We start from the raw sequence: 19,632 nt of genomic DNA, 5'->3' as shown, positions 1-19,632 counted from the left end.
TCATCTTATGCACGTTCCCCTCCAAGCAGAGGGATACTGTCATGGCCATTCCCCTACAATGCCCCCAAAGATGTGTGCTCAGCCCCTGCCCAGCCCACCCAGCACCACAGGGCACCATCATGCTCCCAGCCTCTATCTCACTGAAAGGGAAACTCCAGCTGTGATCCCCTTTTGCCTTTCTCTGAGGAGAAAACAAGGCTTGTGCCTCTGTTTGGGGATTCTGCACTGTGTTTTATCTCTTCCAGTGTTACAGCTTTGGCTGCTGATGAGTGCACAGAAGGACTGTGATTTATGGCGCTGAGAAGGGGAGGGAGCTTGGCTGCAGATCCTCATCTTGGTGCTTCATTAGGCGATACTTCTGATGTCCTGGGTCTGGCAGGAGAAGCCCTGTGCTGGCAGATTCAGTCCATTTTATGCAGCTACCGGGGTCAATTTTCTTCTTTGGCCTTTGGGATAGGCTCCCAGGGCCAGAGGAGTGCAAGGCCAAAGCATAAACTGGGAGGAGACCTCAATGCCACTGTGGGGCTTTTTATCACCCCTCACCCTCCCCCCCGGCCATGTACATCGTTCACTGGGGGGATGGTCACCTTGCTTGCATCAGAGCCTCAAGAGCTGTGCCCTCTCTGCAGGAAAAAACGGGTCAAACTCTTTCAGACTGACCATAGTTTTTCTCTTTCCCTGCATCAGCCACCCCATTTCCCTCTATCAAGCGTGGGGTGATGCTTTAATGCAAAGCCCAGGATCTCTCTGCTTTTCTACCTGTGTTCCATCTGGGATGAAATGAAGGCCACATCTCAGTGCTCATCCATGCATCTACAGCCCATTCCTCTCAATTTGCCCACTGGCCTTTAGGAGACAGCAGTTCCCTCACACACCAACACGTATCCACCATCAACATTCAACTTCACAGATCATCCTGACCCAAAGGGAAACTTGTACTGAAAGCAGAGGTGCTGCTCTTTGTTCTGGTCAGTGGTGCAAGGGGAAGTGAGGACAGGGACACCAAGAGAGACATGCTGTGATGGGATGTCCTTGGGAGGCTCTGCAAGAGAGAGGAGGGAGAAAAGCCCATGTCCTCCCAGCTGTGCCTGAGGTTTCACTGGAAATTACAGACTGAGAGGTTGGGTTTAATTTCCCAGCAGGTTGTGTTTGATCTGAAGCAGAAAGACCGGTCAGAGGGATGCTCAGCCCCACCAGGCGAACAGGCTTGGCTGATTCACAGGCCAACCTGCCCTGGGGCTGACAGCATGCCGACAGCTCTGGGGACAAGGGATGGCTGGGTCCCAGTGCAGGAGGTGATGCTGCTCAGCCCACAGCCACCGCCCGGGGATTAGGAGTGAGGTCAGGGCTGGGTGAAAGCGGAGATGGAGCCTGCAGCACAGCTGTGTGTCAGCACCAAACCAGCCCTCCCGTGGCTGACTCAAAGCAGAGGACATCTGAACGAATAACGCAGTTTAGAGACTCTCTTACCCCTGCTCTCCATCCTGCACAAAACCCATCCCATGGGGCCACATGCCCGCAGGGCAATGGCAGAAGCAAGGCATGTTCTGGAGGCACAGTGAGGAAGCAGAAGGCAGTGACTGGATTATTTCAGCCAGCTGGGCCAGCCACCTCTTCCACCTCCTCCTTTGGAGATGCCATCCTTTAGGTGTCATGTTCAGAGTCTTTTTGCTCAGCACGTTTCAGAGAAGAAGTATTGATGAGGGACAGACTGTGTTGTGACTGGATAAGTGGAAATGGTTTCAAACTAAAAGAGGGGAGATTTAAACTAGATATATGGAAGAAGTTTGTTGTTGTTGTTTTTTTACAGTGAGAATATGAGGCATTGGTACAGGTTGCCCAGAGAGGTATTGGATGTCCCATTGCTGGAAATGCCCAAGATCAGGCTTGACAGGGCTCTGAGCACCTGATGGAGCTGTAGGTGCTCTTGTTCATTGCAGGGGGTTGGACCAGTGTCCCTTCCAACTCAAAGAATTCTATGGTTCAATGGTTGGTGAAGGAAAGAGGTGAGAGACTGAAATTAAAATCCCCTCTAGATTCTGACATGGCTGAATAAACTCACCTTGAACAAACAGGAATAAACGCAAGGATGGAAGGTGATGTGCATTGCTCTGAGCAACGTGGGTGCTGCCAATAGCAGGGGCCAGCATGCAACAGCAAGATCCCCATGCCCTTCGTGCCCTGCTGGTGCTCTTGGAGTGTGGTTCTCAAAATACTCAGGTGTTTGTAGTTGGGCCAGAGCCTTTGCTGCAGGATGTGTTCTGCAAGCCCAGAACAAAGAGTTCCTGCCACAAAGGATTCACAATCTGAAGCATCAGTATCCTGTAGTAAGAGCAATTAGAGGAGGCAGACAAGGATCTGATGGTGCCATTCAAAGAAGGGCTGTATTTCCTTGAAACTGCTTCAAGAGAGCATGATGAGACAGTAAGTTAGCTCTGCCTGCTGCCAATGAACTTCACAGTCACTAAAAAGTCGGGAGCAGTGCCCCTAAGCAAGGCTAATAAAGGTAGAGAGCGTCACATTTTCGTAGCTTTGCTAAACCATGCTTTATCCACAAACCCAGGGGCAACAGGATGCCCGAGTAGGAACAGGCTCAGGAACCCTCAGCTGTGTCCTGGGAATACTTCAGACTGTAGAGGAAAAGCACTGAGAAACAGCATCCTAAAGGCCTTGGTGAGAAGGATTTTCCTTCATCCTGATGAGAGCCACATGCCCAGCCCTCCACATCCCACTGCAAATCTTCACCTTCTTGAAAGGCTGTTGGATACATTGACTTTTTTTTACCTTAAAAATGATTCTAATTAGCTGCTCTGCCCCCTCTGAAAGACCTCAGTGCGCTCACACAGCCAACACCATCTCAATGAAAATTAATAACAATTCAGCAGGAGAAAGCTGTAATGAAAATTACCCCGATACCTGAAAGGAGCCATCCAAGCGCTGCGCAATGGCCAGGGCTCTGCTCTGATCCCTCCTGAAGCCATGGGAAGAACAGCTAAACCACAGCTCTGCAATGTTTGTCCGCTTCCCTCTGGAAGGGGCTGCATTTAATAAAAAGCGGATAAAAGAGGGTGAATTCCACACATCCCATTCCTAACATCATACCAATGCTCATACCACTGCGAGGCCTGAAGCTCTGGGCACTGTTAAGTATGGAGCCGTGTAGCAAAGAAATTGAAAACGGTTCAATCCTCACTAATTTACAGCAAAATATTTTCATTATACTACTTACCAACTTTTTCAATAGCAGTGGCAGCCAACTGAACTGAGTTGCATGATCTTCCAACGTGGAATTTTCATAAAACCTCCTTGCTTGGTTCTAAACTTTCTGAATTTCCCTCTGCCAGAGCAATACTGAGTGAGTGTGCACGCTTTGTTTGTCTGTCGTGGTGCTAGGGCTGGTTCACTGAATAAAACAGCTTGAGTTCCAATAAGCAGCAAACCGAAAGAAGGCCAGAAAGGCCGTTCTCATCGTGCTGGATGCAAGCAGCAGCCATGAGTAAGAGTTTGGGATTTGGCAGTCACCGGTCCTGCTGACACACGTTTTTCACAGCTCTGCTGGAATTCGTTTTGACAAACTCATTTTCGTGCATCCAAAAGAGTTCAGAACTTTACGCTCCCATCCATCCCCCTCTACAGATGTCCCTTTCTCCCTCTCTCTCATCCCTCTCACAGGGCTTTGCTGTTGACCTGCAGCCCTGTTCCCTGGCACAGAGGTTCTTTGGTGTTCTCCTACCCCAAATAATGTTGCTCAACCCATCCACCAGAGTGGCTTTCCTAGGCCCAACCATCACCTGGGGCTTATTTTTGCAGCTAAAAGCCCCTGACGAAGAGGAATGCTCAGCCACATGTAGTGCCGGCCACTGGGAGGGCAGGCAGTTCTCAAGCTGGAAATAGGATATAGATGCAGGATGAGATCTGCAGCGCCTGTGGTACAGAAAGTGCTGTTCAGAGGGGCTGGAATAAAAACAAGAGTGTTTTCCATCACAACAAGATTTTTGCCTAATGCTGAAGGTGTAGCAGACAGGGCTTGGTTTGAGTTGGCCATCTCAACATGAGGCATCACAAGTCAAAGTCTATTTGTTTTCCTTGGAACACACAAGTCAAACTGGAACAATGGCTGGAACTGACATTTTGCAAGGGAAGATTTTGTTTCATCTTGAAGTCTGAAGCACCTTGAAATACTTTCCGATGGAAACGACGTTTTGTTTTCGCTGAAGCACGTTGGAATCTCCCTGTCACTGTTTCCATCCTTCCCTGGCTGCTCCCACTTGGGCAGGGGGGACCTGAGGAGCCCACAGACATCAGCATGGCATGGGGTGTGCGAGGGACAGAGAGCTATCCTGCAGTCATGCCAGGGTGAGACTGAACCATGGGCACAGAACACAAAAACGTACTTTTAGATGGGCAAAACCCAGCAGGATGCCAGCCCACGGCAGGGGTTGGGATTGGAAGGGCTGTGAGGTCTCTTCCAACCCAACCATTCTATGACCCTGGGTGCTCTTAAGAAGAGGCTACTCCGAGTCTTTCCTCAAAATGATGCTTAACACCATGGATTAAATTGCCTCAAGAAGAGCCCACTAGAAAACATACGTTTGCTCTCGGTGATATGCATAGCTTCTCCAAGAAGAATTGTGATTGATTCATGTAGACGCGAAAGCAGGGCATCAAGAAATAAGTATACTCTTTGAAAAGAGGTGTCAGCTCTGATGACATCCACACATTGCCTTTACATTTCACTGGTGGTGCTTCAGAGCCATCCCATCAGACAACGGGCTGATTTCTTTCCAAGTACGTTTCTGCTCCACAGCTAATTAGCTTCACCCCAAAACTAGGAGATTAACAAAGAAAGATGCTTTAATGGATTACTCTAACCAAAAAGAAATCCTTCCCAAGACAGACACTGTGCCCTTGATGGGGCAGGAATTTCCTACCTTAGAAATCCACTGTTTTGAATTGGGAATGTTGTTTTCCCAGATTGTACTTGACAACCATGATTTGTGTTAGCTAAAGGAGCCAGGCTGGCTGCACAGCAGGCCCACTCCAGCTCCAACATCCCAACACCGAGCCAAGGGCATGAGGAACCTTAAGGGAATAGGCTGCAAAATGTGAAACGTGATTTGCAGGACGTTAGTGGCCTTCAGAGGATTGTCCAAGAGCAATCATGTCAAGAGCAAGCTGGCTGCTCAAGGAGCAAGCTCCCTGCTGTCCCTCAGAGCAAAAGAAAAGGAGATGCTGTTGATCTGCCATGGAGAACCACAGCCACAGGGGTGAGATGGCAGAAGTCAAGGCTCTTACAAGGAAGGCTTGGTCAGCATTCTGGATTGTGAATTCCTACAGTTCCCTTCTTTCTTCAGCTCTCCTCAAGGACCCGATTTTAAAGAACAGAGTGGGTTGGTCAGTGCCCAGGAAATCCCTGGTAAGGATGTTGGAAACCTGCACGGACAATTATGAACTTTTTGAGGTCAGGTGTGGAGCCCTCCACAAACTGCTGGAGGCACTGTGTCAGTGGGGAATGCCAAGCCAGCCTTTCTGGAGATCTGTCCTCTCAACAAGGGTCCACCTCTGTGCAGATCCACTCCTCCAGGACACCCAGGGGATGAGCAGCCCCACACCCTTGTGCCACCCTAAGCACCATGACAGGATAAGCTGACTCATGCTGAATGGCACATTATCCTTATCTTTGCAAGGGCATTAACTTCAGCCAGGGATCATTTCCTCAGTGCCTGTTCCTGTTGTTTGACTCCTGGCTTTGCTTTTGGTTCGGGTCACACCAATAAGAAACGTTAGGCCGCTTCTGGGAACTGCTGCCTGAATTGCATCCATCTGTGCTGTCTGCAACTCAGCACTCTTCTGAGAGGCTGTCCTGACTGGAAAAACTCCCTGCAGCTATATAGGAAGAGGAACGGGTCATAGCTCCTGTGCCATCCCTCTCCTTTGGGAAACCACTGCAGGAGACAAAGCCATCGTCCCACCACGGCACAACGTAACAGACAACACCTTTCCTCACCCGCCTTTGCGGCTGCTCGCTCCTACTCTAAAACAGGACACAATGAGCCTGCAAAGACAAAAATAGCGAGTTAAATTTAGGTGGGATAGACTGAAAGGCACCATGGACACTTTGGTGTCCAGCGGCAGCGCGCCGCAGCCGGGAGGAAGCAAACAAAGCAGGGAAGCAGCAGCCAGGCCAGCTGCGGGATGCAGTTTCTGAGATAGCAGCCAAGGAAAGAAGCTGTTATGATGTCTGTCCCTTGGAGACTCGCTGGACAATGACTGACTCACAGCTTATAGGCAGTATCTCTGGGCTTCGAGCATCTCCCCTGCTAGAGAGAGAGCTGAGCAGTGCTAACATAGTTGGGCTAGGTGGAGCCCAGTAACAGTTCCTTTCCATCATGACTCAGACTAGAAGGATATCTCCTCCCATCCCCAGAGCCCTTGTGTTTGGGGTCTTCCAAGGACCCAAGATGCTCTCTTTGGTATTTACAGATGCCAGCAGAGGCATATGGCTCTGGGAAACCCGTTTCCTTTCCTGGGCCCACTAGGAGGTTGGTGTCCCATGAGCAGTACAGTCTGGAGGCAAAGGGAACAGCATCAGTAGGAAGGGAAGATGGAGATGCCATGAGAAGTTGGACTGAGCAGCGCCTATCTGCTTCCACAACAGCAGCACACATCGCACTCAGCCCCTCCAAGTAGCAGGAGCGAAAGGGTTCCTAACTCACCTCAGAATTAAGGGAAAAATCAATTCCTGCAGAGGTTGCTGGGGCGGGCTGCGAGGGACAGACAACATCACCTCAATGCCCTCCTCTCTGTTTCAGCAGAAACATCAGCTCCTGCGGGTCCATGACCTGTCAGATGCTTGAGCCAAAAGGTCAGTGCTGACCCTGACTCACTGCTGGCTTGCTGCACGCCCCACGCCTCTCACACAAACACAGCCTGGCCCTGCAACACTCCACACGCATGGCTGAGCCCAGCACAGCCCCCAGTGCTGCCCAGCTGAGCTCTGGGGCTGGTGGCACCCAGGACACAGATCCACCTTCAAAGAGCTGCAGGACACGGATGGACAAAGCCTGACCTGTGCTAGGAACTATCATTGGTTAGGATTCAGCACACTGGCCTGACACTGCTGCTGTCCCTAAGAGGTATTTTGGAGAGACCCAGGGGTGGCCACATCAGTCAGCCTGTTAATGGCTTTCTTTTTCAGACAGGTAAACTCTCAGAGAAGACGCAAAGGCTTCTGCCCCCTACAACACCAGACCCATTGTTAGCCCCAAGCACTGCCTGCTCCTGCTGCCTGCTCCCTTCTTCCCCTCTTGAAGAAGATATTGCTCCCCACACACCAATCCCATGGCCTTTCCCTGCCTCCTCCAACCTGCAGACCTAAAACCAGCCCTCATCGTATCAGCACAGGCTTGGTTCAGCCAGGATATTTCACAAGAGAGTCCCAGCAGTACCGAAAACACAAGAAATCATTACATAAACAGCCTGCTGTTTTCATATTCAGCTGGAAGTTGGCCCAGGACACCTCATTTCGAAGTGCAGCCCTCCATCACCCAAGATAAGAGACTATGCCACTCATCATGCTGCATCCAACATCTTCCGCAGAGGAATCAGCCACGGGAACCCCATCTCTGGAAAAGTTTGGCACAGCCACAGCATCACTGGAGTTGCTGCAGGATCCCATGCATCATTTCTCAGCTCGAGCTTGCAAGTGCTGCTGGAGATGGCAAAGCCATGCTGCAGGTGAAAGGTGTGGAGACTTCTCTGTGGTCTGATCTACTCAAAGCTTGTATGAGATAATGTCATTTTAAAATACAATTTCCCATTCATTGAAAAATGTATTCTAGCAAATCCAGTCCTTTTCCAGCTCCTTACCCCACTGCCTGGGGCATAAGGTATCCCCCATGGGGTCTTCCACACTGCCATTTTCTGCAGCACTTCCATTAGATGCAACACTGATGGAGGGGGCACCTTCTCATAACACAGAGGAAAACAGATCTGAAGAGGTACCCCCTGCCCACACTTTCATTCCTCAGTTAAATAGAAATGTGCTGGGCTCCGATACAACAGAGAATTGCAGAAATCCAAACACAAAGGCAGAACTTAAAGAAACCAACGTAAGCCTGAAGTCTGGAAAGAAGTGCCCTATTTTCAGTGAGGGAAAGAATGAAACATAAACCAATGGCCCAGAACTAGAACAAGTGAGGAATCAGAATCTGCCACCATGGTTGTATTCACATTGACTGCGCAGCCAGCCCGACAGACACCACTTTGCCCCCCAACGGGACCCCAGATGGCTTTCACAGCCCAAAGGGACACCTAGATCCCAGGCACCTCCCACACCAGTACTTCCTGCTCCAGCTTCCCAGCACTGGCTCTGGCCAGGAACGTGACTCCGGACCCGGTCTGGCCTGATCCTGCCCATGCCCTACTCAGCTGGTCCAGCACGACGTCAGCATTACGCAGGCTGGAGAACACACAGGAGAGCAGAGGCGTTCACTCCTGATGGGAGATGGAGCGATAGGGATGTCGCTGTGTATTTTGGCTGCCTCGCACACCAGGCAATCACACCCCACTGCTCGTTTCACTCCTGCCCAATTTCAGCTTCTGGAAGAAAAATCCGCTCATACCAGGCTGCTCTCTGGACTGCGGGGGATCAGCTCCCCATCCTTCCCCCATCCACCAAGCACCTTGGGGACAGGAGGACACACAGGAGCAATAAATGCCCGTGTGGTCTCAGTAGGCTCTGGACTCACCTCTACCATCACTGGTGATCACAGTGGCCATGGGCAACAGTCGCATCCCAAAGATCCACCACAGCAAGTGAAGGACTGGAAACAATCCCAGCCCGCTATTTTTTACTTTTACTTATTAATTAAGGGAAAATTAAAACACATCACGGAGACAGATTATTTTAAACACACTGCAGCCTGCCATGCCAAGACAGGAAAGTCACCGCACAGCCCATGCAGTCTGGTGGTCCCTTTCTTTTCTGTAACGGATGGAAGTAAGCATGATGCCGGCAGGATATTTTCCCTGCCTCATTGTTTTCAAGCTTTTTCAGAAGTGAGTTTCCATGCAGCTAATAAAGGGGCAGGTTGGCATCATCTTAATGAAAACTAATTAAATGTAATTTAGCCTGACGAAAATATTTGTGCTCCACAGGGAACACCCTGTAGCTGGCTACTAAGAGGCAGGAAGAAAGTACTTCTTACAGTAACAGGCTTTATTTCACACTGGTTACTCTAGAGCTTCCCATCAAGGCTTGTCATGGCAAAGAGCCTACTTAACCAATTTGATTCTTGAATTCCTCCCCCAAGTTTCACTGGCTTTGGTGTGAGGATATCAGCAAACAAGGGGTGCAGCATCCATCCATCCCCCAGGGCTTTGGTGGTGCTGTGTTTTCCGACATGTGAGCATCAGGTGATGGGCAGCCAAGTGGAAAGCCAGAAAGGTTATCAAATCCTGGTAGGAAATGCTTCCATGGGGATGAATCCTCTTCAAACAGACAAAACTCAGAAACGTAACGTTTTTCCTGCTCTTGCTTAGTCCTCACCTTTTGTTTTGTTCCTGAAAGCTGCTGGATTTGGGGAAGTATCTTAAGAACAGGATAGTTCCTTCCCAAAAGATGACCTGTGTTTAAAAAATCAATCCAAAAGCACTCAGACATGCAAACAAGCCATGATGGAGTCATTTGACTGAATCAATAAGATTTATCAGACGATCTCAGTTTACAGGGAAGGCCATTTCTTAGAAGCAAACTGCCTGCTTGAGAAACAAAGAAGCTGTTCTGATGTTAGGGGGGTTAGGCAGCCCAATTTCCAACGGATCCATGCTTGTGTATGTTACTTTCCTCCTCTGTCCCCAGCACTGTCCAAATCTCCCCATTATGCCCAGTTGTGGGGCCACGCCAGTGAGCTGGGCAGCAAACAGGGGGCAAATCCTGCTCACCCCTCTCTTCTCCGTTTGCTTCTTGACCTTGGGTTTGAGCCTAACTATTCCTGAGCCATTTGCAATGCTGTCCAGGGGATCACTGGGGGGCAATGGGCTTTTGCAGGAGGAATGAAGAGTTTACACACTGCATGACACAAAGTACCAAAGAAACATGCTCAGCTCTTTGTCTGGGTTAACACAGTGGCACAAATCTTCCTCGCAGAGGATGTGCATGGCCTCAGGGTGTTTCCCCATGGCTTCCCCCATGATGGCAGCTATACACATGCAAAACCTCATCTTTCTCAACTGCTGTTTGGAACAAGAGAAAAACATGCCTCCTCCTTTCCTCCTCTTCTTCCTCTCGCTAATTACCGCTCCCAGGTCTTTCAGCTTATTAACATCCGTGCTTATTGGCTGCTGGATAAGCTTCTGCAAAACCTTGGCGTTGGCTTGCGGCCATGCGGCCATGCGTATGGGCTGGAGGTGATACTGAAGGTCCCCCCAGGGCAGAAGCGATTCGCATTGCTGAAGGATGAGATGGTCTCCTCCTTTTGCAAGGCACGAGGCCAGGACCCCCTTGAAGGCACTGTGTGCCCTCTCCAATCCCCACCACGTCACTGCTGGATGCAGAAAAGACACAGTGGAGTGCCAACCGCTGGGGCTTCAATCCAGATGGGGCCCTACTGGGAGGCCATAGCCTCAAAAGGCAAGGGAGATCTCAAGCTGACGCTGAGTTCCTCAAAGAGGAGCTCAGTGCCACCAGCCCCTGGCCACCAGAGAGAAGGTGCCTGCCAGCAAAACTCTGAGAGAAAGCCAAATTCTGTTAAGATCACGCTGCTCAATAGTGGAAATGATAACTAGTGCAGCCATCTTCAAGACAAGACTGCTCAGCTCAAACCTAGGCCAGGGGGTATTTTGGAGAGGGGATGGTCCAGGATCTTCCCAGCCCTGGAGAGCTTCCAGCCATTCAGACCCTACAAAGCTCCAGGCAGTATCAAAAGACAAGCCAAGAAAACAATCCAAAGATCCCACTTCTTAAAGGGATAGAAGGACAAAGAACTGACAGACCTTCAAGAGGAGACACGTTAACAGGATACAAAGACAATCTCTAAATAAACCAAACCAGAGCAGCCGAGTAGCACAAGAGCTGGGGAGAGAGCAGGGCACGGCCTTGGATTTTTGGGAGGAGCACATTTGAAAGGAGTGTAGGACAAGCAGGAGGACCTGGACTGATCTTTATGGTTCTTTTCCAGGCAACTTTGTGGTCCCATGACAGTGCAGTCAGGAAAAGAGGAATTTTTCCATCATCACTGTGCCAACAACATTTATAGATACCATAAGCACGGCCTGAAAATCCAGGAAAAGAGATTAAAACAAACAAACAAAGAACCAGACCAACCAATTCCTCACTCGTATGGTTCTGAGCCCATCTACCTTGCCCTTTCCTGACACTTTGCTTTTGTGCCATGAGGCTGGCTGTATCTTTTAGACACAGTTGTTCATCTTCCCACACCAATTTTTGCTGACTCTTCAGATGAGAGCAAGATTCATCATCTTCCTGCCATCACACACCAGTTACCAACACTGCTATCATTGCAGCGCTGAGGTCAGGTCTGCAGAAGAAAGGAACGTTTTTCCATCAGTCGTTACGGAGAAAACATCACCCCTGCTCTAAATCTCTTAACCAACATCAGCGGGCCAACGTGGTGCTGAAGATGAATAACCGCCAAAACAATCCTTCCATTGCACTTTTTGGGAGAGCTTCTGACACACTCGCTTACAGTAATTTCCTCTAATCTGCTAATTGCGCTGAGAAATTCCACGAAATGTTTTCTGAGCAGTCAGAAGGGGTGGTAGGGTTGGGCAGCTGGAGCGCATCCTACACACGAGCGCTCATCCTCCTCAGCACGTGTGGAAGCCTGGCACGGGCACGACAGCCGTACCGTGGATTGGAACTGGTTGGTCATGGGCAGGGAATGAGAGAAGTGAAATTCTGATGAATATTAGCTAGGAAATGCTGCTTTTTGCCACTGATCCCCAGGAGTGAGAGTCAGCGCGTGGGCAGGAAGGTATTGCAACAAGAAGAGGATGCTGTGGGTTCACCTTGTCTTTCCTACAACCAGAGACTTAGCACTTAGCTGTTTTTTCTGTAATATTAAGAAACGTCTTCAAAAGAACAAGGCATTTCATTAGTGATCAGTGGCATTTTCTACATCCATGAACAAAAACTGGCATTACAGCTCAAACCCTCCAGATCAGAATTTCAGGCGAGAGGAACTCCCCGCATACTTCTGGATGTCTCATTTGTCGGGGGAGGGCTGACGCATGGCCTTTGACTAATTGCACAGAGGAATCCAGCTGCCTCCAGAAAAACTCACTGAGGCACAACTTCTCCTATTTCCCTTCCTCCACACCAAGAAATAGCTGAAAACTCAAATAGTTTGCTAAAACCCTTCCCCGGTGGACACCATCCAATTTTCAATTTCCAAGACCTCAAAAATATGTGGTCAGGAAGGAACACAGATCAATGCCAGCGGTGCTAACATAACGCAAAGGCAACCCGAATCAAGACATGAAGGAATTTGCTCGAATGGCTGCTTGTATTCTTTCACACAATCAAGAGGTGGAGGCAAAAGAAAAGAAAAATTACTCATTTTGTGATTCCGCTTCTCCGAGCCCTTTGACCCTCTTGGCTGTGGGGTTCCAGCTCTACACACGGAGCCAAAATGGCTTTAAGGGTTTCTACTTCCTAGGTATGACAAAGGCTGGGCTTTGGGACAGCTTCAGCCAAGTGGCTTAGCTGAGCCAGGAAAGGAAAAAATTCCCTTCAAAGCTACTTATGGCGGCTCCTAGATTCCTCCTCCTTCGTCTCCTGTAGGATTGCTTTTTTTTTTGAATGAGAAATATTGAAGGCCACTAGAGATGGTTGTGCCAGGGAATGGAGCAGGTGGTGTCAGAGGAGTCCTTCTGGCTGGTGACACGAGCAGCCCCTGGCTGGCTGCTGCCGAGCAGAGGACGAGTGTCATTTCCCTTGCGGGAAAGCTCAACTGCGTTCACCAAAGACCGCGAGCCACTTGGGAGCTGAAGTCCACCGCAGAGCAGACAGGATTTCCAGCTCAGGAGAACAATTACCATCAGGATGTGGTTTTTAAGGTCACAAGTTTGTAAGAAGCGCCAGTGGCTCAGCCTGGAAGCAGCGATCTCCACGCCAGAGAGTCCCCAGAGAGCCCTTTGCAAGCTTCCAGAGTCAAATGGTGCAGCTTTGAGAGATGGACAGAGGAGCTGGACCACTCCTGCACGAAGGACGCTCTGCTTTCTTTGGAGCACCGTTGCCATGCAGAATGCCTCTCGCATCCTTTGACACATGGAAGAGGGGTCAGCCTGCAGGATGGCCGGGGTGGTGCTCCCATGGCTTGCAGAGCTTGTTCTGTGGAAGCAAAGCAGCAGAGCTGGGCACACACTGGCCAACACCAACAGTGATCTGGGCATGGCTTCTAGGCAACATCCTGAAACGGTCTCATGAGGCAGGACAGTGACGTACAGGGATGGTTCAACCCATGTCAGAACAGTTTCTTTAATGATATCTAATAAAGGAAGGGACAAAGCTGCACCTCCACCCTGGGCCACCAGATGAGAACAAGAGGGCAGCAGTGACCCAGCATCTAGCTCCCAGTATCAGCAGTCTCAGCTGGATGGAAGAGATGGAGAAGGACCAGAAAGGCAGGTGAGATGCTTCCAGGACACACACACTGACCCTTGACATAGGCAGCAGACACCGAGCAGCACTTCCCAGCAAGCTGGAGCTGTACAGTGGCATTCTCCACCCCATTAGGGATGCCACCCAGCAGGGCAGGCTTGGCTGTGAGTCAGCCAGCAGCTCGCAGGGCAGGGCCATGCTGTACAGGAGCAGCCTTCACGCTGCACTCCCCTCTCCGTGTCGTCGTCTTCTTCACCTCCCTCTCCCTCTGTGGTTTCGGTGCTATGTTTTTCTGGTACGTCTGCAAGCACGCGTATGCGGAGACTTGCCCATTCCTCCCCAAAAAGCCCCCTGAGCCATGGGATTGACGTCAGCAGCACGCCAGCTGTCAAACAATGGAGATTAAGGCTTGGCAGGCTGTGCAAAACCATGCAAGTGCCTGTGCCTCCCCAGGCAGGTGAGCAACATTCCCCTCTGAGCAGGAACAGGCACATTGCAGCAACCGGGCCGCCTGCACCTGGACACAAGACCTAACCTGATCCTCAGCACCGGCCAAGTCATGCCCAGGGGCAGACGGTGGGGCCCTGCGGTCCCCTGCACGCACATCCCAGGGACTGGGGCTCCACGTGGTGAGGACACCAAGGCCTCCCGCAATGGCTGCTAGTGGCAGAGCAGAGCTCTGGTGCTGGCTGAGTGCAGCCCCAGCCCACGCGAGGCCAGCCTGCGTGCTCAGAGGTGTATGGTGCTGAGAACAAGTCCAGGGCACCATGATTCTCTATTCTCAGGGCAGGGACAGAGGCAATGACATGTTACCTTTTGCAGAAGCATGGCACAGCTTTTCAGCCCTTGGGGTCTGCAGCAGGGCTTCTCCCTGGGCAGAGAAGACTGGAGAACATGGTGTCCTGTGTCGTTTGGTGTTTGGGGGAGAAGCGTGCAGAGCAGATGGGCTGGTGCCAGCTCTGTGAGGCAGCTGGGGCCTTGAAACCATCTTTAACATGCAGGTGGCCCAGCACTGGAGCAGGCTGTGCAGAGAGTCTGTGCACCTCCTCCTTGGGGATCTTCAAAGCTTCTGGACACAGCACAGGAGAGCCTGCTCCGGGTGGCATTGCTGGAGAACAGGTGGGGCCAGAGGTGCCTCCAACCTCAGTCATTCTGTGAGTTCATGAAAATGAGGTGGCAGCTGCTCCTGGTCATCATGCAGAGCGGGACCACAGGATGGGCAAGCACATGAAGCTTCCCATTCCTTCTCATTCCTCCCTGCTGCCAGGGCCTCTTTTTTCCCCAATAACGAAGCAGCAAAGCCAAAGAAGCAGCCGTAACCCAGTACAGCCTCTGCTAACTCTTCCCCTCACCATAGCCAGGTGCATCCAGCTCCCAGGCTGGGTTTGACATGCTCTTACCCAGAGCTGGCCATCCTCTGTCACATGGGCATGCAGCAATAGCCCCAGAACCAAAGCTGAACCCAAAATGAGAGCAGAGCACCACTGTTTCTCTTGACCTTAACTCCTACCCAAACAAGCAAACACACAAGGGCACCTGAGGTCATGGAAGAAACATGATCCACTACGCCCAGATATAAAACAGAAGGATTTGACAGCTCCAACATAAACTACAAGTCCTGCTGGGCTCATGCCCTGCCGAATAGGGAAGATCTTTCAGCATCAGCTATCTGCTGAATAGCAGGGATGTCCGCAGGAAAGCACCTGGCTCCTCAGAGACAAACACCCAGCCAGGAGCAAGGGCCCTTCCCAGGCTCACTCTGCCCAACCCCAGAGATCAGAATGGCCTTGGAGATACCAGGTCCTGGTCGTGTCTGCCGAGCCCCACACTACAGCCCAGCCAAGGTGGGCTTCAGAAGTCCAAGCTGCCCAGGGACAGCAGGCTGGAAGGGCAGCAGCTGCCCACAGGTTTCATCGACTCCTACACCCTGAGACCAGTCCACAATCCAACGGGATTTGCAAGCCCCCAACCCAGCTCTCAGCAGCCAAACCTCCTGGCACACATTGCTCTCACCCAACCTTATCGCAGGGCCAGGCCCAACACAGCTGGATGGGAGGGGAGCAGATGGCCCGATCGAGTCCTTCTCATTTGTTCTCCCTCAAGATACTTTCAAAGGAAAACTCTTGAGGTCATTTGTTCTATTTTCAACAAGCAGGAGTATCCAGCACGACATGCATTCACAGGGCTGTGCTGGAGGCAACCACTCAAGGAGAAAGATCTGACCAGTGGTGCACAGATGGAACAAGTCAGCTAAACGTCCCAATAGTGACAGCTCACCTGCTGAAGCACAGTGATGGCAGTTTCAATTTCACCTATGGTTTTGCACTCAAGATGCCCCCAAACCAGGCTGAAAAGTTCCTGATGGCATTTGCTAAGGCAACCAAGTTGAAGTAGTCAGACTGACTCCCAGTTTTTTGCTCCTCTTGCATCAAGATGCTTCCTAGAATGGGCCACCAGGGCCACCACCACCACATCCAAGAGGTGTCCCAACAGCAGGAGGATGAAGCTGGTAGCACAGCCATAGCTGCTAGCTCCTCCTGTAGTAACAGAGATGGTGTAAAGAAGCACCATACATCTCCTAAGGTGCTTGTTTACCAACTACAGGAGCAGGGAATAGAAACAGGGAATAGGGACACCATGAATAGAGGTATGGCAGTATGTACAGCTTCCAGGGTGGACCAGAAGAAGTGGGGAAATTCAATGGGGCCATCAGTAAGGGTCCAAGAACAGAGTGGTACTGGACAAAACGTGGTGGTACCAGCAGGCCAGGACACCTCTAGCTCAGGGAACAGCAGCTGCCACAGGAACCCTGCATGAGATATTTCTAAGGAAAAAGCTGCAGTGCACACATGCTGACCCATCATCAAGGCAAAGCAGCAAGTAGAACCAGCACTGTACCTGCAGAGCCCCATGCCAAGCCCAGCTCTGCCCTCCCAGCTGGGCTCTGGGCATCGTGACATCCTCAGCAGCCCAGGAGACCTCCTGCTTCCCCCACCTGTCCCTGGCTGCAGCCATCTGTGTGCAGTGACTGCAGGGAGGAACGGGGCGAGCCATCCCAGCAGTCTCATCCTGTGCTTTGGCAAACACAACGGCTCCATTCCAGTGCTGCCAGCTTGGAGTGTGATATAGGCAGGTAGCAGATGGCCACCGAAAGCCCGATGCCATGTCAGCTGCTCCCCAGACCTCTACGTGCCCTCTGGGCTGTGGTTTCACCCATTCCCCAGCTCTGCACTTCCCACGCAGGTTTCCATCCTGTAAAGACAGACTGACAAAAAAAAAAAAGTTTGTTGATCCACTTTTCCTCCATCCCTCCCCTAAGGCTGCAGTTTGCCTGCTGGCCCCATTAGATGGACCAGCTCCTGCCCTTGCTCCTATCACCTCCTCCTCCCTCGAAGAACCCAAACCTTTGCTGTGTTCTCTGTCCTTCAAGTGCGCAGCTTTCCTGGAAAGAGCTCAGACAAAAGCAACACCAATCTCAGCCAGCAAAACAAATCAGCATTTCCCCTGAACGGCGTGGATGAGGATGAAGAAAAGAGGAAGGAATGGAGTTTGTTTTCACGTGCCCTGGTGTTGTGCAACAGTCCAACGTCCTCTGGGCAATTGTAAAAACCCCACGCGCCCCACGCTGCTGAGCTCACGCTGGCCTTATCTCAGTCAGCAAATAAAACAAAATAGTCACCCGACAATTTAACTGGGAGGACTTTCTGCGGCTCTGCCTTATCTCTGCACGCAGAGTGAAACCATCCTGCTGACGTGAGCCCCGTCTTCTGCGAGGGAGCTGGGACGCAGCGTCCGATGCGTGGTACAGACCTGCCTGGGACCACGCTGTAGTGACGCACAGGGGAGGCCTCCCCAGCCCAGGTTTGCCACGTGGTTGATAATTACCAGCTCTGCCTGACCATCCTTCGGGTCGCAGGGCTGCAGCATCCCTCTGCCAGCAGTGAGCCAAGTTGATGACAGCAGTAGAGCTCACCGTTTGGGTGCCTTCATCCTGCAAGCCCTCCTCACCCACATACCAGCTGCCTCATGCTTTGTGTGTTCAGGGCACACGGCACCATCCCTTACCGTAAGCATGACAGCTCCTATCTCTCTGTTTACACAAAGGGCATGAAGCAAGTAGACATCCCTGTGGGCCCACCAAGACCTTGGTGGACGGACCAGAACACAGTCCCAAGGAGCACAAGGACATAAGCAAGTCTGCATGCGTGACCCTCCATCAGAGGGCAAAGAGCTGGGTGGTGACTTGAAACGTTCTGGGAATCAAAAACGTGCCCACACAAGCAAAAAAGTGTTTGCTTCTTGTTTGTCAGCTCTGTGTGATTCAACTAGACTTGATCTCGAAGGTCTTCCAGCTGAGATGAACCCATGAGTTGTAAAGGAGCTTACCATGAAGATATGCTCTGGTAACGCCAGGGTGACGGTGGGGGGCTGCCCAGGTCCACATGGTCCCTGAGGAGATCGCAGCCTGCATCCCTCCACCAGCCAGCAGGGTGTTCGGTGTGCCTGAGGCCACGTGCAGCTCCTTGCTGTGCTGCCAAGGTCCCTGAGGCCCCCCAAGGACACAGCCCCAGGACAAGCACCCTGCTGCAGGCATGGAGGCCCAGCAACGCTCCCTGGGCAGCATAGGGGCTGCTGGGGGGTTCTGCAGCCAAATGGAGCGAAGTGCGGGGACAGAGACAGAATGAAAACTTGAGGTTGGGAAATCAAAATGCTCGAGATAAATTAAAAAAGATATATATATAAGCAATTAATCAACACTTAAAACCCACTTCCTCCCCCAAATGGTTTCGAAAGATACAGTATTTTTGCAGCCGAGCTCTGAGCAGCAACAATTTCCTGATTTCCTGTGCTCAAGCCGTCCAGGAGACCTGGGCACTGCTGGAGGATTTATGTCTTACCGGTATTTGCTCCTTGCACAACTGAAAAACAGCCCTCCGAAAGAAGAGGAACGATCCTGTTTGTCGTTGGTTTCTCTATACGCAGCACATGAAGTGGATGTAGAAGTGAGATGTCTCCAGTGCCCAGCATGGCTGTGCGCTGCCCCCAGGGATGCTCACAGCTGGGTTCCTGCCCACCCACCCGCTGCTCCCAACTCACTCCCTACTGAGGTGAACCGGTCCAGGGCCAGAACCTTGGGGGTTCTTGGGTAAGGTTCACATCCTGAAGCGATTACAGACACAGATGAGGTGTTTTAAGAAAGAGAATGAAGAGAAATGCTAACACGCATCATTCCTGGAGGTGTTGCAGAGATGCGGCGCTGAGGGACCCCATCAGTGGGCATGGTGGGATGGGCTGGGGTTGGACATAATGACTTCAGGGGTCTTTTCCTACACTAACAGTCAGTCAGTTTGGCAATGGCAAAGCAAAAGGGGGAACGTTTGTGCTCCGTGGAGCTAGAGGAAGGCACGAGCCTTGTGCCAATTCATCTCAGATGAACTTTGCCAGAACACAGGAACAAGATAAAAAGAAGTGGCAGCACTTGAACTCCCTGGGACTACAGAGCATCTCATCAAGGGCTGCAGAAAGGAAATGTAGCTGTGGGAGGGAAGGCGGCTTGATACACTCTCCCACCCACCTCTGCTTCCTATGGCTCCAAATCTGCCCCCTGGGACTCAGCCTCTATTGAGCAGAGACGCTGAGAAATAAGATATTATCCACTAAAAGCTAAATACGAACGTTCAAGCAGAGATTTAAGGATAATAGCACAAGATTTCTGCAGTGGTCACTGCCCTAGGACAGGAGCCAGGAGAATCTGATGGAAGAATCTGTCCTGTAGCCAGCTGCACAGTCTGGTACCACAGTAGGAAGGAATATGTGCAAAAAAAATGTTGTAATTAATTTTTTTTTTTTCCTTAAAGCTCATAGATTTCAAGATTAGAGAAACACACCCAGAATGGTTTTTAACTATCCAAAGGAACAAAGGAGGTTTGCAAGTGATGTATTTTTATGAAGACTCAGACAATATCCACAAGTCCCTTCTTGTAATAAAACTTGGAGCTTTGCATGAA

At 51.0% G+C, this 19,632-nt stretch overlaps 1 long non-coding RNA gene across 1 annotated transcript in view; it reads left to right on the top strand.

Annotated features, from left to right (window-relative positions):
* LOC128082144 (uncharacterized) overlaps nucleotides 1–19,632 on the top strand; it is a 24,088-nt gene extending 4,456 nt beyond the window's left edge. Inside the window, exon 2 of the long non-coding RNA XR_008207563.1 lies at nucleotides 17,055–19,632. This is a non-coding gene — a long non-coding RNA (uncharacterized LOC128082144). The remainder of the gene's footprint in view (nucleotides 1–17,054) is intronic.

The sequence above is a fragment of the Tympanuchus pallidicinctus genome, unplaced genomic scaffold (genome assembly GCF_026119805.1).
Source record: "Tympanuchus pallidicinctus isolate F22 unplaced genomic scaffold, pur_lepc_1.0 scaffold22, whole genome shotgun sequence".
Taxonomy (NCBI): domain Eukaryota; kingdom Metazoa; phylum Chordata; class Aves; order Galliformes; family Phasianidae; genus Tympanuchus; species Tympanuchus pallidicinctus.
Note: the sequence above shows the minus strand (reverse complement) of the source record. Positions and strands in the feature narration are given on the sequence as shown.